Source organism: Mustela nivalis, assembly GCF_964662115.1.
Source record: "Mustela nivalis genome assembly, chromosome: 4".
Taxonomy (NCBI): Eukaryota; Metazoa; Chordata; class Mammalia; order Carnivora; family Mustelidae; genus Mustela; species Mustela nivalis.
The window spans coordinates 54,541,855-54,554,277 of NC_139023.1; positions in this window are offsets into that span (position 1 = coordinate 54,541,855).

Genomic DNA, 12,423 nt, shown 5'->3' on the forward strand with positions numbered 1-12,423 from the left:
GAGAGAAGTTCAGAGGGAGAAGCAGATGCTCTGTGGAGCTGGGATCCTGGGACTCCAGGATCATGACCTGAGTCGAAGGCAGTTGCTTAACCAACTAAGCGACCCAGAAGCCTTAACAAACACATTCTGAAGGTGTAGGGGAGTCTGTGCAAATGTCTTTGTGGTGACTGCTAAGTAGGGACTGTGTGAGAGCTTTGGAATTAGACCTGGGCTTAAAACCGCTTCTGCCATTGACAGGTTGGGGGGCAGGTTTCTAACCTTAGGGACGGTTCCCCATGTTTAGAGGCCGTAACAACACCTACCTCCTAGTGTTGTTTGAAGATTTAATTTAATTATATTAAGCATTAATGCAAGTGATGGTGTGCAGCAAATCCTCTATAAATGTAGTTTTAGACCCTCATGAAGGATTCACCTCCTTCCATGACTTGTTAAGTCCACTTATGACTCTCTTGAAAAGTCAGTCATCCAAGGCCACTTTTATAACAAGAGACTATGATAGAAAGAAATTTATATTTGTGGAACCATTCTAGACACTGTGCACCTACTATGTCCTCATGGTGCCACCAGAAAGGGAAGCCTATGCGCAGATGGGACACACTTTAGCCAGTTGGGAGTAGGAAGGAGGCATTGGAAAAGTGCCTTGGAGTTGAAATTTATAGGGTGAGCAGGAGCTAGTGAATTAAAATTGGGAGGGCTGGAAAGTCTTACTTTAGGCAGGAGGAGCAGTGGCAGGGGTTAAAAACAAGAGGGATCCAGGTACATGTTGAGATCCTGTGGGTGATTCCTCCTGGCTCCAATGCGCAGGACCATTGATGGGTGACTTCGGGCCACACGTGGACCAGTCCTGACCTTATTAAGGGACCAAAGGTGGAAGTAGGGGAGGAAAAATAGTGTTTGTATTTATTCAAGTCTATGGAATAAGAACTGCAGTGAAGTTAGGAATTTGAGTGAGAAGAAGGAAGAGTGAGAAATACCTGTGATAATGGAGTTTTTTGTTTTGTTTTGTTTTTTTTAAATGTATGAGATGGTTTTAGCTTCCAAATAATAATACTCAACGTAAAAGGGTTTATTTTTAGGTTTATGCCAGGAAGGTGGTGGGAACCAAGATCTGAGATGTCTTTTCCTGGATTCGTAGTTAATATGCATGAGGCTAAGATGACAGTGCACATATTCAACTTGGCAATAGCGGAATTGAAAAAGCAGCTTTGTGTTTTTTTTTCTCCCCCACGGGGAAAGTGTAGAGGTGGAAGATGCAGCATCAGCCAAATTAATTCTGATTTCTTCCTGTTGGAATATAGCTCTTGCTCCCTGGTCAGCTGCAATAGGAAGTGGCCTTGAGAGATAGGGTGGACATTGTTTTAATGCAAGTGGAACTTAAAAAACTCCTTCCTGGAAGTAGCTCTCAGACAAACTCACTGACAAGTCTGAGATTTTATTGTATTAAGTCATCCTTCCTGGGAAAAATGCAAGTGAGTCTGGCCATCCCTTACCCTGACACAAGCTTTCTTCAGGAAGGGACACATGAACTTCATTAGGGAAAACAGAAGGTCCATTATGAACCACTTTAATGTAGCTTTTATTCAGTTGGCCATTTACTAATTTAATAATGATTGCATACCCCTGGTGGCTGATACTCAGAAATTTGAGAAGACAATTATTGAAGGGTTCAGCAGGGCAGTTCGAAAGAAAGCTAGAGATGCTTCCCAATTTCTAGAAAGGGGGATGTGCCTGGCTCATGGTCCTAAAGAGAAGACCATGTGGGCCAAGAGAACAGTGGACTCAAAGTCACTGGTCAGACTTACTTGACTTTAACACTCTCGGGCTATGTGGCTTTGAGTGACTTTATCTCTCTGAGTCTTAGTTTCCTATCATTAAAATGGGTATAACAAAATCTACCTCCTAGAACTATGAACATTGTATGAGGCAAAGTATATAAATTATTAAGCCTGCAACACTAAGTCTGACTTCAAGTGAGAAGGAGGGTGGCCTGGGGCCACAGGATGGAGAACCTTGCTCAGATAGTGACTGTGGCCAGACAACAACAGCCATGAGCATCATGCCTGAGGCAGCAGTGTGTGGAGGGGCTTGCTGCAGAGGCTTGGGCAAAGTGGGAGGGGGCCCACCTAGCTCTAGCTCTTCTGCCACACAAAGCACATTTTTAGGCAGTATATGGCCTCCAACCAGGCACCCTAGAGTTAGGGAGAAGGTAAAAGTGCTCTCTTGTGGCAGGGAGGGGGATGGGTTATGCCATGGATGGTGAGATTGTGTTCTGCTGCAGCATCCAGAGAGGGCCAGCTGAGGGCTTCAGATATGTTGGTTGCAGGTCATGGTAACCCTACATGTGGCCTATGCAGTGTTCAATGTTGGGACCATGACAGAGGGTCCCTCTAGGAGGGTAGAGCAGGGATTGAGACAGTGGGTAATCCCTAAGGCCAGGTATGATGGGGGAGAAGCTCCTGTTTGGGGAAGGAGCCTGAACATGGGAAGAACAGGACTCTCTGATGAAAGCCACTTCCTACTGCAAATGGCTTCACACTCAAAAATTACAAGTGAACTGAGGCATCAGAGTCAGAGGTTGCAAGAAATGGTAAAATTTATATCCTAGTAACATTGATAATAAAAAAAAATCTAAGAAAAACTTCCAAATTAGTAAATTTATAATGTTCAAAGAGATAAGGAAGGTAAGAGTGGGATCATGGCAAAAGATCAGGTGGTTTTGAGGAAGAACCAAAAAGGAATTACAGGAACAAAAATGCAACCATTGAAATGAAAAAAGAAAATCATTGATTGATAGACTAGAAATAGTTAAAGAAAGAACTGATGAAGTAGATGATAGAGCTAAGGAAATGAGCCAAAATGGAGCACAAAAGTGAGAGATTATAACAAAAGGAAGACAGATTAAAGGATTAAAAATGTTTCTGATGGAAATGTCAGAAAGAGAGACAGGATATAATGGAGAGAAGGAATGACCGTGAGATGACGTGATGGGAGAATTTTTCTTTTTTGAAGAAAGCTGTAAGTCCTCATTAATGAAATCCACAATGTTTTTAAATGTGTAAATAAAAACAAATGAATTCAGGGGCATCTGAGTGGCTTAGTTGGTTAAGTGTCCCACTCTTGATTTTGGCTCAGGTTATGATCTCACAGTGTGGGTTTGAGCCCCAGGTCAGCTCCACATTCAGCACAGAGTCTGTTTGTCCCTCTCCCCATGCCTCTCCCTCCCTCTCTCTCTTTCTCTCTCATAAATAAATAAATAAGTAAATAAAATCTTAAAACTAAACAGTTTAATTCATAGCCCTACCATAGGAAAGCCAGAACATCAAAGAGAAAGAAAAATATTAAAAAGAAAAACATTGGTTATAAGAAATGCATGATTCTAATAGAAAATTTGAAAAAAAAAACATTATCTAATTAAATTATAGTCTACTATCACTTGGGTGTGTTTCAAGACTTTTTTTCTGTGCATGTACATTTTTAAAAAAGATTTTATTTATTTATTGGACACAGAGAGAGAGAGAGAGAGAGATCGAGATCACAAGTAGGCAGAGAAGCAGGTGGAGAGAGAGGGGGAAGCAGGCTCTCTGCTGAGCAGAGAGCCCGATGTGGGGTTCCATAACCAGGACCCTGAGATCATAACTTTAGCCGAAGGCAGAGGCTTAACCCATTGAGCCACCCAGGCACCCTGCATATATATTTTTAAAGAAAGCTGAACTCTTCAGGTATGCATAGTTTTAAGTCCTCCTTTTTCACTTTGAATGTATCATGAATTAGCCAATATTATTTTTGGAAACAATATTAATATTGAAAAGTCTCAAACATACAGAAATGTTGCGAGAACAGCAAAATAAAACGTCTCTCCCAAACCATTGAGAGAAAGTCACCTCTGAGGCTCCATCACCTCCAAATACTTTACTGTTTATTTCCTACAAATAAGGACATTTTCTCACAGTGCAATAGTACAATAGCTAGAGGCAAGATATTAATATTAATGTATATTAATCCTCAGATCCCACTCAAGTTTTGCCAATAGATCTAGCTAGTTCAGAATCATGCTTTGACATTAAGTTGTCAGTCTGGCCTGGCTCTTCAGTCTTTTCTTGACTTTCATGGCCTTTATACTTTTGAAGACTGAAGGTTACTTGTTTCATATGATGTTCCTCAGTTTGGGATTTGCTATTCTTGATGGTTAGATTCAAGTTTTAGTTTTTTGGTAGAAATATCACAATAGTGATGTTATGTTGCATTCAAGTGGTATACAACTTCAGTTTGTCCCATAGTTGGTGATGCTCACTTTGACCCCTAGATCAATGCATCATTTGACAACCTTCTGCACAATAACATCACTCCTTTTCCTTTTATAATTAACAAGCATTTGATGGAGAGGTATTTTGAACTATGTAAATATTTCATTCCTCATCAAACAACTCTCTCTCGAGTTCTCTTTATTTATATCATATGGACTCATGGTTCCCTATTTTATTTAATGAGTGTAAATCTATTACTATCATTTTTTCTTTGGATGCTCACATTTTCCCAAATTTGGCCAATGGCATCCCTTCAAGCTGGCTCCTTTGCCCTTTGACATGCTCCCATCATTACTGGATCATTTCCTTACTTTTTGGAATGTATTGTTCCTGATACATCTTATACTTTTCTTTCTCCAGTCCTAGAACTAGCCACTTCTTCAAGGAGCCCTGATTCCTTTTACTGGAAAGTGATATTTAGAAACCTATATCTAGACACTAGGTGTTTTCACTGGAATTGGGATATTGCTGTTTTCATAGACTCTCAGGGGATACAGCAAGGTGATATATATATATATATATACATACATACGTACACACACACACACACACACACACACACACAAACAGTGTCTCTCATATATTCATACTTACATCTATCTATTATATATCTCACACTTTTTTATCCACTCATCTATGAATAAATGTTCAGATTATTTCACTGTTTGGTTATTGTGAATAATGCTGGTGTCTCACTTTTGCTTTTATTTGCATTTCCCTAGTGATTGGTGGTGTTGAACATCTTTTCATGTGTCTATTGGGCATTTGTATATTGTCTTTGGAGAAATGTCAGGTTCTTTGCCCATTAAAACTTTTTAAAAAAATTATTTATTTATTTGACACAGAGAGATCACAAGTAGGCAAAGAGGTAGGCAGAGAGAGAAGGGGAAACAGGATTCCCCCTGAGCAGAGAGCCCAATGTGGGGCTCAATCCCAGGACCTTGAGACCATGACCTGAGCTGAAAGCAGAGGCTTTAACCCACTGAGCCACCCAGCTGTCCCCCCCTCCCCAAAACGTTTTGTTACTCTTGTTGAGTTGTAAGAGCTTTCTATATATTCTGGATATTAACCTCTTATTAGATTTACGATTTATAAATATTTTCACCCTTTCCATGAATTTCCTATTCATCCTGTTGATAGCATCCTTTGATGCAAAAAAGTTTTTAATTTTCTTAAAGTCTTATTTATCTATTTTTACTTTTGGTAAAGTAAAAATAAAGTATCTGTGCTTTTGGTGTCTTTTTTTTTTTTAATTTTTTATTTCTTTTCAGTGTAACAGTATTCATTGTTTTTGCACCACACCCAGTGCTCCATGCAATCCTGTGCTTTTGGTGTCTTATCCAATAACTCATTGCCAAATCCAATGCCATGAAACTTTTGCCCTGTTTTCTTCTAAGAGTTTTGTAGTTTTAGCTCTTTCATTTAGCTTTTTGATCCATTTTTTTTTTTAGTCAACTTGTATATAGTGTAAAGTATCCCATATTACTTCAAACTCTTTACAAGCATAGTTTAAAAGATGAGCAAAATTATCTTAAAATTGCTTTATTTTTGGACTTTTTCTACTTTTGCTTTTTTAATTTTATTACAAGAGAAACTCAAATATTTTCTGAATTTTCATTGTTTCCTAATGTCTGAGCTGGTGGTGGGAGACAATGTGGCTCAGCTGAAGAAAGCAGAAGGAGCCAAGGATGGGTGTGTCGGTGATGGGTGGAGAGATGGAGGAAGGTGGTATCTAAATCTCCTTTAGTATCAGTTGATAATCACCATGTCTTCTTCCATCCTTCTGCTTCCTCCTTTAGTCACTGCCTGTTCCTGATTCACAGGCAGCCTACAGAATTTTACTCTGTGATGAGAATGACTTTATTTTCCCATTACTATTTTGTGGCCATATTGTAAGCCATTTGTCCTCTGGGTGGTGCCAATGGTTTTGTTGGAACCCAGAGAATCAAGGCCACTCAATAATAGCCACCCCTTGAGCTGTGGAGCGGGGAGATGAGCACTGCTGGAGAGGAAATGGCATCCATTATTTAACCCATGATCTAGGGTAATGATTTTTCCCTAAGACATCACCCAATTAGAGTGCTTAAGGATGTTCAATTGTAACTGCTTGCCATTCTTTGATTGATTTGAGAAATAAAAAAAAATTGCTCATTGCAGACTTCCTCTATACAGGGAGGTCAGAGAAGAAAATCATAGACTATTGGGCTATTAGAGCTAGAAGGACCTTGGAGATATTATCTAGGTCAGTGTTTTTCAAACTTTTTTAGAACTAGATTTTTTATACAAGTGCAATCAATCATATGATCAATCCCAGTAAATAAATATGAAAAAATAAGCTTATGCTTAAATTTCTCTCTTCCTTCTGCTGAGAAACCCACTATCTAGTTTAACACCCTGCAACTGAGGACCTGAGAAAAGAACTAATGGGTTCAGAATCACCCAGCTTGTGATTGGTGAGTATGGGGCCAGAAATCGTGTTTCCCATTTTTAGATCGGGGGTCCTTAAACCAGGCAAGACATGGCATACTGTTCTGAGCTATTTTGTTCTTCCAGGTCTCAGATGAGAACGAAAAAGAAGCAAATTAATCTGGTACCTTAAAGATATCGTCCCAACTCAGCCGGGAGTATGACTTAGCCAAAGGCCACATAGCTATTATACCTTGTCAGGTTGTGAGGAGAAGGTCTCCTGGTAGGGGCTCTCTAAGGGTGCCTCAGAGATCAAAAGCAAGTCATCTCCAAGGACTGGGGATGAGAAACACTAGGAAAACAATGCAAACTGGCCTGAACTGGAGGCTTGTACAAGCAAATAGAACATTCCATTCATCAGAATCTCCACTAGAATTTCTATTATAAAAGGCAGGGGCTTCATGAGCTCCCCTCTGTGAGCTGTGAGTGAGTTGGGTGGTAGGAAACCTCTGGTTCTCCTGGTGGGAAGAAGCCGCCCTCCCTCCATGACTGCCACTTCCTTGGAGTTTGATGGTCTGGTGCTGTGGGAATAGAATAGCAGTGTGAGAGGAGTGGGGATAGAGAGGGAAAGGTCTCTGAACCTCTGTGATGCTTGACGAACTCTTGGTAAAGAAAAAACTAGCTCCTTGGGCTAAATCTTAGTGGGGAGAGTTGGGGGATGTTTAGGGCTGGAGAAGAGAGTTTTTAGGAGTCACTGTCAGAGGGAGAATTTTTCTGGAGTCTGCTGCAGAGTGAGGGAGAGAGAGAGTTTGAGGAGAGAAATCAACTGAGAAAACTACTAAAAGGACGGCTAAAATACTTTCTGTGCACTGTTCTTCTTTGTCATTTCCACAAGAGTCTGAGTAAAGGTTTACATTGGTTTAGAGCAGTCTTTTGGATTGTTGGACTCTGATTCTTTGAAACACAGAAATTGCAACATGCATGGTCTTTAATTGAGTTTGGAATACTTGTAAATGGCGACCTGAAAGAGACAGGAAGGCGCTTAAGGCAGTGGGCCTTGGCTATACACCAATGGAAGGAATGATCCCATCTGCTGAAGCACTGGGTTAACTTGAGGTGTAGGATCAGAAACCTTTGAAAATAGGGTGTTGGGGGGACTTGTGATCATCTGTCCCTGCTTACAATTGACAAGACATGAATGATGGGCATGTTGAGACACAGCTAGTAGTCTCTTTGCAGGGCTATCAGTGCCAAACTATTGGGGTTCTCTCAATTCCCAATCTTGAGTTTCCCCTGGAATCCAGAATCCTAGTTTTTTTTTTTTTTTTTTTTACTCGCTCTGTCCTGAGGCTTATGTTATAATGTGGAGCGATTGATAACCTCTGTTCTGATTGCTCCATACCCATGTAGGTCTAGCTGTTAAATATTTAGAATATCACCCCCAGTTTATCCTACATTCCCAAGTGTGCTTGGTGAAAAGTCTATCCTCACGGTGAACATATGAGACGAACATTCTGTTGCAAAAGATGTTTAAGTCTGTGTATGTGGGGTGTGATTGGGAGGTGGGGGTTACTTAAACTGGCAGACTAGATTTGTGGGAAGACTGTAGGCCACATGTCTATGTTTAGGCTTTGCATTCTTGCTTAGCAGGTTTTGGTTTCAAGATCTAGTTTCCAGAGGAAAATATGAGTGTCTCAGTAGCCCCACTCAGTGATAAATATTATGAGCAAGTTTTGCACCCATTCCATTTTTATTCATCTAGTCTATATTGGAAATTATACTCGAGATAATGGAAAATATAACTGCACATAGTGGGTGCTCAGAAAAGTTTGCCAAATTCATGAATTGAGTTTTCCTCAAGGGGTTTGTCTTTTGGATTAGATAGGTTTCTTGATTACAAGTGACAGAAATTCTACGGAGACTAGTTTAGGTAAAAAGGAAATTTTATTTTCTTGGGTAGATGAAAAGGAAGAGGTAAGACTTGGGACAGCTGAAGCCAGTGACCTTTCTTTGGGCTTGACTTCTTTCTGGATGTCAGCTTCCTTGTCCCCATATTTTACATAAGAGATGAGGTATTGCTAATTAGTAGTTGAGAAAAACCATTCACACAATGTTCAGCAAGTATTTATTGAGCCCCAATTAGGTGGGAGCCATTGTGCAAATTTACATTATAAACATTTAAAAATTCTCTTGTAGTTTGGCTCTGGCAAGTTTTGCCTTTAATTTCCTATTAGTCATGTTAAGATAAGTGATACTGCATTAATAAAACACTCCTATTGCTCAGTGGTTCAAGAAACGAGATTTGTTTCTTGCTTGCTTAAGCCCATTGAGCTTCTGGGTGATTCTCTAGGACAAAGCATCAGTATTGTGGCCCCTGCATCTTATCACAAGGCCTCTGATTCTCTGTGATCACCTCAGCAGTGGAAGGAAGCACAGAGAGGGCTCACCAGCAAATAAACACTTCAATGCAGACTTGTTATATGACACCACCTAACCTACAAAGAAGGTAAGGAAGTGTAATTCTCCTATGTCTAGAAGAAGAAATCTAGATATGAGGCACACCAGAACTCCACCGTATTTCTGGAGTAGGATACTTGCTTCTGTCCTTCCTTCCTTCCCCCTCTCTCCCTGTTTCCTTCCCTCCCACTTGTCTTCAGGACTGGCTCTACAGTAAGGCTCTCGTCCTTGGACATGATTCCCAGAAACACTGAGTAACTGACCATTATTTTCTTTCCACAGCTCTGAATTCAGAAAGTGTAACATCTGGACCAAGCTGCATAAGCTTGGGGAGGCAGAGGTGATTAATGACTGTGTTTGTGCTGGACACACAGTATTGTACCACATTTTCAATCATATTGTGTATTGCATAACTCTAGGATTGATTACACCTGCTCCAGGTGCAATGGTCTCTAGGAGACAACCAAAACCGCTGCAGGCTGGTGTGGGGGTAGCTGGGCTGCCAGAAAGTCAGACTTCTTTAGCAGTTGTTCAGGTCTGAAATCCAAAGTGTTTGGAAGGTCTTTCAGGAAATATAATTCATTTTCAAGCCTTTTTTTGGGTGGTTAGAGTCTTCTATGTATTATGTCCAATTAATTATGCATTTTTTTGTTGCTTTGAAGTGATAATTTCTCAGATTATCTTGGCAACTTCTTCATCTGATAGGACGGGGTCTGTGTTTCACCCCTCTATTGTCTGAATTATTTCAAACCCTACTCCTGCATGGTCCTCTGGTGTTGCTAAGGAAGCAAAAGAGGCACAAAACCATATTATTCTTAACACATCAAACAAACTCAAATCCATGGTTGCCCATCAGCAGGTGGCACAGACACATGGAACCATAACATTCGTATTCTTTTGTTAGGAATATATTGGCAGAATAACATAATGGTTAAAAATATGGCTCCTACAGTCAGACCTTGGTTTTGATCATGGTTTTACCACTCACTGTGTGAGTTTGGGACACAGCAACTTGTGCTTTGACTTTCTCATTGACAAAATTGGAGCAATGAAAGTCATGATCTCAAAGAATCATGAGTCAATGTAGAGAAAGCACTTAGCAAAGCACATGGTGGTTAATAAGTGTTCAATTCACACTGACTTTTATTACTAATACTCTTGTGCTGTTCATATGGAGGATAGATGTTAATCCTTTTTTTTCTGTTGTTTAATAAAACTTTGGAAAATGGAACTTTACTTAATAAACAGCATTTATTTATTAGTTTGAATCTGTCAAATCCTGAGGTCTAAGTAGGAGATATAAAAAGAGGGCTTTTATCAAAAAACCCCAAATCCTGCCATTTGCAATGACATGGATGGAACTAGAGAATATTATACTAAGGAAAATATGTCAATCTGAGAAAGACAATTACCATATGATCTCACTGATATGAGGAATTTGAGGGTAGGGTAGGGGGTCGTGGGAGCTAGGGAGGGAAAAATTAAACAAGATGGCACTGGGGAGGGAGCAAGCCATAAGACACTCTTAATTTCAGAAACAACTGAGGATTGCTGAAGAGGGGGGTGGGAGGGGTGGGTGGCTGGGTGATGGACATTGGGGAGGGTATGTCCTGTGGTGAGTGCCCTAAAATGTGTTAAGACTGATGATTCACAGACCTGTACCCCTGAAGCAAATAATACATTATTGTAAATAATAATTAAAAAAAGAGGGCTTTATCTTAATCTCACAAAACAAACTGAGGGTTGCTGGGGGGAGGGGGGTTGGGAGAAGGGGGGTGGGGTTATGGACATTGGGGAGGGTATGTGCTTTAGTGAGTGCTGTGAAGTGTGTAAACCTGGTGATTCACAGACCTATACCCCTGGGGATAAAAATATATGTTTATAAAAAATAAAAAAATTAAAAATTAAAAAAAAGAGGGCTTTTGGTGGTGAAAAAAAGATTAAGAATCAGTGTCCCATAATAGAGCAGAGGTTGCAAACTAAAGCCAGCAGCTGAATGGGGCCTGCAAAGGAGTGTGATGTAAATAACATTTATTTTGGGTTAAATGTGGTTTAGTTGCTAATGTTTAAGAAACACAAGATTCCACATAAAAATGAACATCTTCAAGGGGCCTGGGTGGCTCAGTTGATTAAGCATCTGCCTTCAACCCAGGTCATGATCTCAGGGTGGTGGGGTAGAGTCCCGAGTGTGTGTGTTTGTGGGGGGGGGGGTCCATGCTCAGCATGGGGTCTGCTTCTCCCTCCCCTGGCTTGTACTCTCTCCCTCTCTCTCTCTCTCAAATAAATAAGTAAATTCTTTTTAAAAAATAGCTCTACTCTCTGGTTTGAATCTGGACTGCTTTACTATTTTATGCAATGTGCCTGAGGAAGGCAGAATAAAGGTCCCTCAAAGATGGTCCTGATTCCAGGAACCTATGAATATGTGAGGTTATGTGTCAAAGGGAAATGAAGGTTTTAGATGCAATTAAGGTTATTATTCACCTGACCTTGAAAGAGGGAAATTTTCCGGAATTGTCTGGGTGGGCCCAATGTCATCACAAGAGTCCTAACACACAGGAGAGGAAATGTGGTTGTGGAAGAATGGTTTTGAGAATCGCAATGTTGCTGCCTTTGGAGGTAGAGAAAGATGCCCTCAACCAAGGTATCTAGAAGTTTCTAGGAGCTGGAAAGGTAAGAACACAGATTCTTCCCTGGAACCTCCAGAGAGAAACAGCCCTGTCCACACATCGATTTTAGCCAGTGAGGCCCGTGTTGAACTTCTGTCCTCTAGAGCTGCAAGACCGCAAATTCGTATTGTTTAAGTGATTAAGTTTATGAGAATTTGTTATAGCAATAATAAAAAATGAATACACTGCAGGTATCCCTGTAGGAAAAAACTATTTTTGCCTATTCTTAATCTTCATGTTTTGTATGTAATTCTTTTGAAGTCCTTCGTAATACTGGCAAAGTCACTAAGCTGAACAGAGCTATGGAACAAGCTCCTGGCTTCCCTACTGGAAAATGTGGGTCAATAAGAATTCTTGCTTCCGTTAATGTCAGTCATATGTGTTGGCATCTACAAAGGAGTTTCAGCTGTACAAGAGAATGGTACTTTCAATATTTAAAAGAGTATTAAGTAATAATAATTGCTGTGGAATATTGTATTCCTTACTGTAGCGATTTTAGTCCTGGATTTTCATGTGGTTTGCAAGAGTTCAGCATTTTTCTCAAAGACAGATTGGCTGGCTTGTTGGGTAATGTCAGTTGGAGAGGAAGA